This window comes from Saccopteryx bilineata, chromosome 5 (genome assembly GCF_036850765.1).
Source record: "Saccopteryx bilineata isolate mSacBil1 chromosome 5, mSacBil1_pri_phased_curated, whole genome shotgun sequence".
Lineage (NCBI taxonomy): Eukaryota > Metazoa > Chordata > Mammalia > Chiroptera > Emballonuridae > Saccopteryx > Saccopteryx bilineata.
The window spans coordinates 54,655,765-54,669,448 of record NC_089494.1 but is presented as its reverse complement, the minus strand read 5'-3'; the positions used below and the strand labels follow the sequence as shown (position 1 = coordinate 54,669,448).

General features: G+C 39.5%; 1 pseudogene; it reads left to right on the top strand.

The window, feature by feature from the left end:
• The first annotated feature begins 861 nt into the window (after positions 1–861).
• Positions 862–12,819, top strand: LOC136306472 (ras-related protein Rab-2A pseudogene; annotated as a pseudogene).
• The last annotated feature ends 865 nt before the right edge of the window (positions 12,820–13,684 follow it).

Here is a 13,684-nt window from a genome sequence, read left to right as displayed (position 1 = left end):
ATTTGAGGAGTTCATAGGATTTTCCTGGATGTCTTATTGAAGCTGTTTGATTCTTATGTAGATTTTCTCCAACATAACAACATTTGTTTTGCAGAATGGTGGCTCACAGGAAAATGGCTGCTTAACTGAGGCTGAAGCATAATTATGATATCATTAGAAATATTTAAATATAAATAACATTCTATATTTCTCCTTGTCACTTGTCTGGGTTTTGACAGGAGGAGCTATTTTTGATGGGATTCCTGTGGCCCCATAGATTTTTATCCTGTTATCCAATTTTCCGCTGCACTGCTCTCCTTCTGTCATACTGACTGCCAGCCAGCCTTGCATTTTCCCGAGAGGAGGAGCAAAGCTTTGTATTCTAGTGGACAGAAGATGGAGAACAAAAATTGATTTTCCCTTTCCCGTACTATACTCTGTTTTTTCTAATGGGAAATTCCATTGTCTAAGGAGTAGAGAGGATGGGGATGAGGGAATAGGGAAGGCCCTGCATTTTCTTTCAATGGCAAGATAATGTTGCAGAGAAGACTCAGACATCAAGCTGAGCAGCATACAGATCAGCCTACAGTTTCCCAGGATGTTCAAGAGTCACAAGAGTTGCTGAAACACTGCCAAGCTGGTGTATGCTGAGTATTCCCTAGCCTTTCAAATATCTGCTTGCTGTGGCCGGAAGTGAAAGGGTACTTACCAGCGCAGGTGTAAGGGAAAAGAAAAAGATAGTTTCCCTTGCATGTGAAGATGTTGCAGTGGATGCTATCTTATTCGAGGGTTTTCCTTTGACACTGGCTTATGGTTTAGAGTTTAGAGATGAGATCAAATATGTAAGAAAGAAGAGTGGATTTGATGGAATATTAAATAATCATGCAGAGTGTAAAGCAGAGTGAGGTGGAAAAGCTCAGACCTCATCAAAGGCCATCACAATACCAATTGCAGAAACCAATCCAAGCCAAAAATACTCTTCAGTCCACACATATTTATAAGCCAAATGTGACCCATGGCCCTTTGAGTGAAAGCTCTGGATCAGAGAACGAATGGTTCTACGAGCCGGCCGACAAACCGGTGATACAGGAGGTAACTGAAAGGGCGGTGTCTTAAACTATGGTCATTTATTGTTAAGTTTAAGACCTCACTGTGTCTCAGGAACTATATTTTGTCCTTTATTTATATCATTCAAACCTTATAATGACATTTAATAAATTGATTAATTACACACATAAAAGGAAAGTTTAGCAAATATTTTCCTTCTTATTTAAATTATAAGTAAACCATGTAGTTTTTTATTAGAATCTTGAGAATATATTTAACATCATATGGGTCAATGTCTATTTCTGTAGGTATGAGTGAATTATATGAACTTGAAAATGTTGAACTGTAAAGCAATTCTGCTGTCAGCTATTAAAATTTAAAGTTCCATTCTGAAAGTAGTGAAATGTATCACTATAAGATATGATTTTCTCATAAGAACATGAGTACTTCAGATATTAGTAACAAATGTAAAAGACATTTATCCTTTCTACTTCTCTGGGGGAGTCTGTGCTTCAAAATGGGAGTTGTACAACTTTATGGATTAGGAATTTTTGTTTTTTGCCTTTGACCACATAGCAAATAAAGAAAGATTACTTTCTGATATCAAAAGGGGGTTTGAAACTGATAGTAATATACTGTAAATAGTTCTTGTCTCCCCACACATATAAGCACCACCAACAAAATTGTTTTTTATATTGGAACTAATACTTAAATGGCATACATGCTCTACCAACTATGGTTTCAAATAAGTAATTGGTCATTGAAAAAGATTAGATAATTTTAAAACTATGTATAATATAAATGTGGTTGCAAGTCACATACATAGTCTTGTTTATGTTTATATATTCCATTTGTTTAATAGCACCTATCTTCTATTTATTGTTTTTTCATGTTCTATAGAGTAGCCATTCTATTCTTTTTTGACTTAGCCTAATATGTATACAATAAATTAAAATATCTACAGAAAAAAGGGGTTGTGATGCTGATCAATATTTTGGGTTTTGGGGAATGCTCTATAAATGTTTGAGTGAATACATTTTCCACTTTAATATAGGAGTCAGTTCATTTAAAGTCATTTAATCCTGTGTGTGGATACAAATACACTATTCTTTTTTTATAGTTTTTTTTTTAATTTTATTTATTCATTTTTAGAGAGGAGAGAGAGACAGAGAGGGAGAGAGAGGAGAGAGAGAAGGGGGGAGGAGCTGGAAGCATCAACTCCCATATGTGCCTTGACCAGGCAAGCCCAGGGTTTCTAACCGGCGACCTCAGCATTTCCAGGTCGACACTTTATCCACTGCGCCACCACAGGTCAGGCCAAAATACACTATTCTTGATTGTATTTTGAAACATTTTTTGAGCCCATTTAATCAAATTATGTTCTTGATATATAAAAATTTAGAGTTTTTGATGGTTTCAATGTGTATGAACTGATGTTTTGAAAAACATTTAAATATCTGAAACCTCACTTATGTTCTTTTTTTGACTCATATTAATATGTCTAGTCAATCATGTACCATTTTCCCCCTCTTTCAAAAGAGTCATTAATATGGGACAAAATAAGAAAAAAGACAGTAGTGGTTTTTTAAAGTATTTTAGTGTCAGCACTAGCTTTTAACAAAGCTAAAAAGAGGAAAATTAATACATCTGTAGTAGAAGATGTACTATTTTTAAAAAATGGTAATTTTTGTTGCTGTCAAATATGAAAGTTTAGCTCTTGAAATTCTGTTCTAATTTAGAATGAAATTAAATAAACATATATTGTACTCTTTCCTTATAAAGTATTCTGCTTATCAACTGTCTGTTGTGTCCTGATTGTATTATTTCTCTCTTAGTTTGCATCATTTTTCAATTCATGGCTTTTAGTAGCATTTTAATGGTGTTTTTTGTTTTGTTTTTGTTTTGCTAGCTCATATTGATTTATTTTGTTCTAATAATATGAAATATAGTTTATGGTTGCTTTTTGGGCGAAAAAAACACTCATTACCGCTTCCTGTTCTTCCATGTGTTGCCAAAAATGTTATTGTTGGTCAGATCTGAAGATATCTTTTGGATCTGTGGCTATTTTATAGATTTTCACATCAGCACATTTTGTAAATGCAGCAAAATTTGTTGCAAGAGTTTAACTTAAAATAAACAAGGTTCTCTTTCTCTATCAAAGGCAGACAAAAAGAACCCCAAGAAATCCACCTTTTGGGTGAGCATTTCTTACGAATTTCTAAAGAAATTACATATGTACAGTTCTTTTTATGTACAAAGGAATATAAAAGGATGAAACAATTAGCTATTCTAATGGTAAACATTCTAAATGAATCAAACACAATTTGTAAAGGAAAATATTTAATGAAAATATTGCCTGCTGAATGGCAGCTTTAGTATTATTTGTATATTTGAAATGGTAAACCTTAGGTCTTACTCCAAATCTTCTAAATCAGAATCTGCATATTAACATGGTCCCAGGCAATCTGTGTACACATTCAAGTCACAGAAGCACATACACGGGGTCCTTAGGTTACAACACAGTTCTGTTCCTATGACAGTGATGTAACCTGAATTTTAGTGTAAGTTGAAACACACCCTAGCCTAAGTCAATACCTATCCTAACACAGTTGTAAAATCATAATCTAGAACAGGGGTCCCCATACTACAGCCCCCTGAGGCCATTTATCCCGCCCCCGCCGTACTTCCAGAAGGGGCACCTCTTTCATTGGTGGTCAGTGAGAGTAAGGGGCACCTCTTTCATTGGTGGTCAGGAGCACAGTGCTCCTGGAGTACCGTATGTGGCTGCACCGCAAAGCGCAGCGTCGCTCATGTACAGTACTACTTCCAGTGACGCACGCGTCACGGCTCTGGAAGCGCATCATATCACTTGTTATGGCTAGCAGTGACAAATATGGAACCAGTAATTGACCATCTCATTAGCCAAAAGCAGGCCTATAGTTCGCATTGAAATACTGGTCAGTTTGTTGATTTAAATTTACTTGTTCTTTATTTTAAATATTGTATTTGTTCCCATTTTGTTTTTTTACTTTAAAATACGATATGTGCAGTATGCATGGGGATTTGTTCATAGTTTTTTTTATAGTCTGGCCCTCCAACAGTCTGAGGGACAGTGAACTGGACCCCGTGTAAAATGTTTGGGGACCCCTGATCTAGAACATAAAAACACAACTAAGCTACAGGAAAAGGATGTAAATATAGTATACTCTAGTAACAGAAAAAAATGACAAAAAGTGAGTATATAAAAATTCCTTACCTTTATTCCTGTGGTTGGCTTGCACACTGGAAGGGGCATTGCAAGGTAGGAGAGAGTGACCTGTTGGGAGGAGGAAGCTGGAGAGGCAGGAGAACCTACAGAAGGTGCTGGAGCTACTGGGTCAGAATCAGGATTGCCTAAGGAACATGCAGGAGATACTGGAGACGATTCTACCTGTAATACAAGTTTTTAAAGTAGAGAAGCAGCTGATGTAGAGGATACAGGATTTGTTACAGGCTTCTCTATCTTCTTAAAAAAATTGTTCCAGGCTAGTCTAGAAGGTTGATGACTTCTTCTCTTCTAAAATCTGTCTATAGCATTGCAAGGCACCTGTAACAGCTCTTTAGACCTCACTGAATCTGTCATCACTGGGATTCTCAACCTGAAATTTTGCCAACCCATCCCCTACCATAAGAAAACCTTCTGCCAAACAATTGGTAGTAAATCTCTTGGGATCAGGGCTTCTATCTCTTCCTCTTTAGTCATCTGCTTCTCCAGCTGAATGAGGTCCTCAGCAGACAGCACCTCTCCATGTGATGCCAGTAGCTCTGTGACATCCATCATGATAGCTTTCCTCTTCTTCAAAGCACTACCATCTGAAGACTCTGACTTTCATTTAGGAGCCATGATAAGAGCCAAAATGTCACCAAACAAAACAACACAAATGAAACACTTGCTCTTTTAACAGTTCAAAATGGCATAGGTAAGCGTACTGGGGGACGCCAACTCCCTCACTCATATTCCATGTTACTGCGTGTTCTTCCACCACGTGAAAGCAAACTAGTTTGCCCACATAGTCCTTAAGTATGACACTAACAGCATAAGCTAAAACACGCATGTCTTGATTTTTTAGTTTTTATGGGAGTGTTGTAAACTCAAAACATCATATGTCGAGATTGTTGTGACTTGAGGACCCTCGTAGTGACTTTCTATGCAGTCAACACAATAATTCCAAACTTATCACTAGATAATGTTTTATAAAGCATTGAGGTTTACAGAAGCAAACTACTTTGTAAATACAGCCTGAATTATTTCTGTTTCAATCTGCAACACAAGTAAATAACCTCTCTAATAAGGCCAATTTAATTTTTAATTGTTATCATAGCTTAAAGATAGGTAAGCTTTTAAGGGAAGACAAAACTAAATCAAACCACAAAGGTCACATGTGAAAAACCAAAATATTTACAGACATGTTATAAAATAGCCATGTGTATTTAAATGTATGCATTTTCAAAATCATGCCCTTTTTTAATTACTTGAGCGGTTGACAGCATAGTTACTTTGGACTTATTTGAGTATAAAAATGCCACTGGGAAAAGAAACATGTTTTCCTCTTCTCAAAATTCAAAACTGAATGAATGAATTAAACTCAAATTTATAAAAATTATTCACCTTCAGACTGAGCCTTTCTCATCACAGTGGCAACCAGAATTCAAGAGTGACTAGGTGACATTTATGAATACCTATAATCATAGGTCTTATAAGGGACATTTTTCCCTTTTGCATTCACAGTTGATCATTATGTCTGAGAATTGATGGTAAATGTGACCATTGATATATTTACTCTGTGACTTGGACACTGTGTAGCCAGTGGCCAGGGCCACTATCACAGCAGCCTGGCCCATGCAGGTTCGCATTGGATTTGGACAGTCGGCAAAGAAACAACGGAGCCAAAAACTGATGGCCCATCATCTTTAATCCTAGCTAGCACCCGGCGGGCAAGTAAAAACACACACTGGGCTCCAAAATCCACTCACATTCAGTGCTCACAAGGCTACTGACTTATCCGAGTTTCCTAGAATCAAAGGTTTCTAGCTCACCAGAATTATTCACCTCTGTTCCCCATCTCCTTCCTTCTCCCTGCACAAACTCTGCACAAACTGGCTTCTCACTCAACACTCCGCCATCTTGGCTGCTTCTCCTGGCCGCCTCCACGTGGCCTTTCTCTCCTCTCCTCTCTGCTCTCTCTTCTAATGATAATCTCAGGAACCAAGAGAACAAGCTCCTGTTCTGCCCCATTTTATAGTATAGATTCATAACCTTTAATCCAATATACAAAATAGGGAAGTTTCTAATACAAAGTCACTTATCTGGGGCATGATGGGATTGTACCACCCCACATCAAAACGGGTGGGAAAGGCTTAATCCTAAAACCAAGCCCCAAGCTACAAGGATCCTGCCTGCCCACAGCCCACAGAGACACACATTAATATCACCTGGGCAACGGCCTCCACGTGGGCAGTGTCATCTTTAACAAAGTGAGCATAATACATTTTATATGCCCAACAGACACCTACTGAACGTGCTAGTACAGAAGTGTTTGTTTTCTTTGAGATTCTCATTTTCCCTCTTTCCCTTAGCCCCTATGCCTGCTTGCTCTCGCTTGCACTCTAAGTGTTTGGTTTGGCTGGAAAGAAGTTGCAAGGGATCAAAATTGATCAAAAAGAATATTTATTTGTAGCTTGTTTGAGCTCTAGGAGGTCGTGTCTTAAGGATGACAACCTCCCCGAGCAAAGGTAGGGGAGAGGTTACATAGGGAATGGTTGGTGCAGGTTGCTGGCATCCGGTTAGGTTTGCCTAATGGTCTGGCGGACGTTCTCAGGAATGTCCACGAGTGTTCCTTTGTGCCCTCAGGGATGGAATGTTGCTTTCAGCCTGAGGTTAGAACTGATAGAAACTATCATGATTCATGTCTAGTAAGTTTTACAACTTGACTGAAACTGGCTTGGGGTTAGACCATATGATTTTGTTAGGGTCAGTTACTATCTTACCTGAAACTGGCAGCTGCTAGGGACAACTTTTAGCTTAGGCCTAACACTAAGTGCCAATTTTGTGCGTGACTTTGTTTCAGATTGTAAAAAGATTCAAAAGAAACAGAAGACATGACTTTTGTCTTCCAGAATCTTCCCAGTTCTTTCAGATAAAACACCATCTCGACATGCCTTATCTTAGTTTTTTTTCTTTCTGTCATTATATATTCAGGGTCAGTGACTTATTTTTCACTCTAGATATTTTGTTCTCTTTCTGCATCACTTGTTTCTTTATAAATAGATTGGTTACTATCGAAATATCTCTGGGTGTGGTGACTACCACAATTTATGTATGATTCTTAAAATTTGACTACATGAATCCAAGATCACAAGTCGCCCTTCTAATACACTTCATGCTTTGTTTCTAAGCAAACTTCACTTTGTGATACTGTCATCCTTTAAAACACCTTTTACTTGGTTCAGTGCATTTGAAATTCTAAGTAGACATACTTACCAAAAAATATGTTAACTACTAACATGTTTGTATTAAGCAAAAATTCTGTTTTTTAACACTTTGAAAAACTTAACTAGGTATAGTGAAAATGCATGCTGATTTGGTCCTAAAATAGAGGTGTGTTGTAAAGCCAGTGGCCAAGGCCACCATCATAGCAGCCACCTTGCTCATGCAGGTTCGCATTGGATTCGGACAGTCGGTAAAGAAACAATGGGGCCAAAAACTGGTGGGCCATCATCTTTAATCCTAGCTTGCACCTGGCGGGCAAGTAAAAACACACACTGGGCTCCAAAACCCACTCACATTCAGTGCTCACAAAGCTACTGACTTATCCGAGTTTCCTAGAATCAAAGGTTTCTAGCTCACCAGAATTATTCACCTCTGTTCCCCATCTCCTTCCTTCTCCCTGCACAAACTCTGCACAAACTGGCTTCTCACTCAACACTCCACCATCTTGGCTGCTTCTCCTGGCCTCCTCCACGTGGCCTTTCTCTGCTCTCCTCTCTGCTCTCTCCTCTAATGTTAATCTCAGGAACCGAGAGAGCAAGCTCCCGTTCTGCCCCCACTTTGTAGTATAGAAATCAAAACCTTTAATTCAATATACAAAATAGGGAAGTCTCTTATTGGGCAAATAAAATATATTATGCTCACTTTGTTAAAGATGGCGCTGCCCACATGGAGGCCATAGCCCAGGTGATATTAATGTGTGTTGGGGGCGGGCTGTGGGCAGGCAGGATCCTTGTAGCCTGGGGCTTGGTTTTAGGATTAAGCCTTTCCCACCCTTTTTGATGTGGGGTGGTGTGATCCCATCATGCCTCAGAGAAGTTACTTTGTATTAGAGACTTCCCTATTTTGTATATTGGATTAAAGGTTTTGATTTCTACACTATAAAATAGGGGCAGATGGGGAGCTTGCGCTCTCGGTTCCTGAGATTATCATTAGAGGAGAGAGCAGAGAGGAGAGCAGGAGAAGCAGCCAAGATGGCGGAGTGTTGAAGTGAGAAGCCAGTTTGTGCAGAGTTTGTGCAGGGAGAAGGAAGGAGATGGGGAACAGAGGTGAATAATTCTGGTGAGCTAGAAACCTTTGATTCTGGGAAACTCAGATAAGTCAGTAGCTTTGTGAGCACTGAATGTGAGTGGGTTTTGGAGCCCAGTGTGTGTTTTCACTTGCCCGCCAGGTGCAAGCTAGGATTAAAGATGATGGCCTATCAGTTTTTGGCTCTGTTGTTTCTTTACGGACTGTCCGAATGCAATGCGAACCTGCATGGGCCAGGCTGCTGTGATAGTAGCCGTGGCTCCTGGCTTTACATCTCTAATACAGTCACTTATCTGGGGCATAATGGGATTGCACCACCCTACATCAAAAAGGGTGGGAAAGGCTTAATCCCATACCAAGCCCCAGGCTCCAATGATCCTACCTGCCACAGCCCGCCCCCAACACACATTAATATCACCTGGGCAATGGCTTCCATGTGGGCAGTGCCATCTTTAACAAAGCAAGCATAATATATTTTATCTGCCCAACAAGTATACAATTCTGTAACAAAATCTACCAAACTTTGTAAATTTTGAAAACTAAAAGACAAAAAAACCCCAAAACCCATAAACTATAAAAAAATTTCTTTTTAAAGTTTAGTTTTCAGATCTATGGTAAGTTGCCTGTACAGTGAAGCGAAGAATTTTTCCCCTTATGCCATAGAGTGGAATGGTTTCAATTTAGCTTCTAGTGGTGGGGCCTATGAATTAATTCACAATAGGAAGATTAACAGAAAAAAAGTTTCTCTGTAAGTTTCTAAGTAAGTTTCACTACTCTGTGGGAGTAGTGAGTTGTGAGTAAGTACCTGGATAGCCAGAGATAAGGGTTTATATATCTGCTTAACGATGGGGCAGGGGCGGGGGTGGGGGTTGGGGTGGGTTGGTGGAGGTAGGGTTTAGGGCTTCAGTGAAATGAAAGTATGGGATGTTTTGTTGGGCAGTGTCTTCCTGGAAGGAGTCTGGAAACTGCCCAGAAGGGAGTTAATGGCAATTCTATTTTTGGGAGGCTCCACTTTCATCAGATATAGAAAGTTCCCAAAAGATTTTATGTTGATCCCTACAAAGGCTTTCCCCAGCTTCCTTATTGCACTGGTGTTTAAGAAGCTATGTTTTGTATTTGTAATATGTGTTAGTCCTCTTTATATAAATAAATGTAGGACGTGTGTGTTAGTATATACTTAAAAATAATGTCTGTCTGAAAAAAGAAAATCAAGATTTAGTCTTTATGTTCTACTATGAAATGTTAAGAGCTGATTAGAATGATTAGCATAGGCTCTTTGTTAAAGTTATAGTGTGAAATCGTACATCATATAAGCATTGACCCAGCCTACTACATCTTCACCTTATGAAAGATGTTTTAAATAAAGAAGTTTAAGGGGTGTTGGGCAGATAAAATGTATTATGCTCACTTTGTTAAAGTGGTGCTGCCCACGTGGAGGCCGTTGCCCAGGTGATATTAATGTGTGTCTCTGTGGGCATGGGGCTTGGTTTTGTGATTAAGCCTTTCCCACCCTTTTTGATGTGGGGCGGTACAATCCAATCATGCCTCAGAGAAGTGACTTTGTATTAGAGATTTCCCTATTTTGTATATTGGATTAGAGGTTGTGAAGCTACAATATAAAATGGGGGCAGAACGAGAGTTTGCGCTCTTGGTTCCTGAGATTAGCATGAGAGAGCAGAGAGAGTAGAGCCAGCAGTGGAAGGAGGCCACGTGGAGGGGGCCAGGAAAAACAGCCAAGATGGCGGAGTGCTGAGTGAGATGCCGGTTTGTGCAGTTTGACGCTGGAGAAGGAAGGAGATGGGGAACTGAGGAGAATAAGGCTGGTGAGCTAGAAACTTTTGATTCTAGGAAACTCGGATAAGTCAGTGGCTTTGTGAGCACTGAATGTGAGTGGGTTTTGGAGCCCAGTGTGTGTTTTTTACTTGCCCGCTGGGTGCAAGCTAGAATTAAAGACTATGGCCCAGCAGTTTGTGGCTCCGTTGTTTCTTTACCGACTGTCCGAATCCAGTGCGAACCTGCATGGCCCTGGCCTTGGCCCTGGCCCTGGCTTCTGGCTTTACAAGGGGAGACCAGGAAATCATATAAACACACATGGAGAAACAGGAAAAATGGTAGGAGCACTTATATTGATTTTTGTCTACTGGCTCCAAGGTGTCTGAGTTTTTCAGTTGCTCCTTACACTTAGTGGTTTGTTTGTTTTTTCCTATTGTCTTCAATTTCTGGTTTATTTCCCTAGTCCCTTACTATGTACATGTCCATCTTTCTCCCATTAGATTGAAGCTCTTCAAGGAAAAGGTGTGGGCACCACTCATCTTTTCTCCTCTGTATCTGGTGCCTGCTACATTGTAAGTGGACCACATCTTAAACCAAATATTTGAGGAGCCAAATTTTTATTTGTACTGCCAGAAATCATCAGTGATGGAAAAGTTTAGGGATCAGTGGATACTTTGAATTCTGAAATCATTCCTCTTAGAGGATTAGTTCTCCGTTCCTGCCTGTGATGTGGAGTATAGGCAGAGACTGTTCTTCCCTCTTGTGTGTTCTTTCCTAGTACACGGACAGATTACACCAGGAGGAGGAGCTCAGGACTGCAGCTACCTGCCTTACTGGCAGGGAACCAGGGACCCTGGGAAAGCTGTGGCTATTGTGGCATATTTCCCTAGCTAGTTTCTCCATGGAATAAGTATTAATAATGTTTTTAAAATTACTATTACAGCCAGAACTACTAACTGCAGCAAGCATTCACCATTTATTGAATACTAAGCCCTGTGCCAGGCACCATACATCTGTTACTTGTTTATTTCTTCCAACAGCCCTAAAAAAGATACTATCCCCAGTTTACATTTGAGAAAAACCGAAGCTCAGAGAAGCTACATCACTTGACCAGATTTACAATGCTCAGTAGAAATTTTTTCCAAATTTAGTTGCCTTAACACACAGTTAAGGTGTGTGACCTCTTTTGCTATACCAGCATAGGTGGCCACGTTAGTCTGCTGTTAACAGAGAACTAGTACAATTGAGGACAAAAATTTCAAAAAGTGTTTTGTTTGGCTGTTTAATGTTAGCTTCAGAGTACGCATGACTGGGGATCTATAAAACAAAGGAGAGTGGGCCCCATATATGAGCTTCATTATTTTTAGTCAAAAAATCTTTAATATACTTAATTTGCTTTTTAAAGTAAGTCTTTGGGAGAGTGAGTTAAGTTAGCTATAATTTTACCTTTTACATTGAGATAGCTATCTGAAAACATTCAGTACTGTTGTAGCAACTTTTGGGAGACTGCAAACAATCTAAGTAAATAGACATAGCTATAAATACAATTATCTATTTATAGTTCCCCTGATGAAGAATGTATTCAACTATCCTGAAAAAGAAATGCATTAAATTATTAAAATAAGGCATATAAAAATGATGATTACAGATCCATGTGCCTTGGCCCTGAGTGGTCGTGACCTGTCTCTTCAAATACGTCACCATCGGTGACTTGTTGGTAAATCATGCTTATTGCTACAGCTTACAGACAAGAGGTTTCAGTTAGTGCAGCGGTTCTCAACCTGTGGGTCGCACGCGAGCTAGTGCGTGACTTTACTAGGTGCAGAGTTCGGTGCTCACATGATAACCGTTGATGGGAAGCAAAGCTACAGATATGAGATACAGCAGAGCAAGAGTCCTTTTGTTCCACCGTAAGGTGGTATTACAGAGGGGCAGCAGGGGCTTTACTAGGTATGATATTACAAGGAGAGGTACCTTTAACTACTTGACAACCTGGCTGGAAGATGCTTACCAGCATTCCCATACCAACATGGTCACTATGCTTACTGGAAATCAAAGTGATTTAGAATCTAGAAGACAAGTAAAAAAAGGAGGTGAAGATTTTGCATGAAAACATGGACTTTATGGAAACTTCTGCTGGGACTGCTTCCAAAGTATAAGAAGCATCTATTAATATAGCAAAAGAAGTTTATAAAAAAATCCAAGAAGGATCCCTTGGCATTAATAATGGGGCACATGGCATTACAATTGGCCCACAGCATGCTGCTGCTTCTAGGGCCACGCCTGCGGGCGATCAGGGAGAGTCCTCCTTCACTGTCCTGCTCCTCAGATGGGCCTACCCACTATTTCTTTCACTCTCTCCTGGTCAGCTGAGCACACAAGTATTTGAAATGGCTTTTGTCACAGAAGATTGTAATCTTTCAAATTTTTGTATAACTTTGAATAAATGGTTAATGTTCACTTAAAAAGTGATTCCAATGACTATTTTTCCTTGGCAGTACTGTCTTTATCTACTAGCCTGGGTTTCCTATCCTATCTTTTTACAATGTACATTTGTATGTGGAAAGTTTGAGACCTGCAATATTATATGCTAAGAGGAGATAGTGAGAAACTACAGAATGTGTTCTACTGTTACTTGTACCAACAGCTGGTCCAGATCCTCTGGTGACAAGCTGAAGAGACTGACAACCTCCCTGCAGGATCAGCCTCAGCAGCTGAGCAGAGTGAATGAATGCAGGGCTCAGGGCTCCTGGGGGGTGGGGCCCAGCACAGGTGTGCTGCCTGATTTGTAGGAGGCCCCACGTTGTGCTGTAGAAAGCACCTAAGCAGCTTCTGTCCTTTAAGAGAAGTACCTGGATTCAAAACAGGATTTTGTTAAATTTTCTTTGAAGTAAAGTATTTACTACAGTAAGGCAACATGTTTTTATTTCATTAAAACACATGCTTTTGTTTTCTTTTTTCCCCAATTTTATTTAGAAAATAAATTTAACAGAGTGACATTGATCAATAAGTGTACATAGGTTGCAGGTGAACATTTTTATAGCATTTGAACTGTTGATTATGTTGTATACCCATCACCCAAAGGCAAATCATTTTCTGTCACCTTATATCTGTCCCTCTTTACACCCTTTCCCCACTTTTCCCATCTATGTCCGCTATTATCTATGTCCATGAGTCATACATGCTTTTGTTTTCAAACTTGAAATTTTATTTTTCAATTACAGTTTACAGTAAATATTATTTTGTATTAGTTTCAGGTGTACAGCATAGTGGTTAGACAGTCATATACATCACAAAGTGATTCCCCTGGTATGTCTAGGACCTACCTGG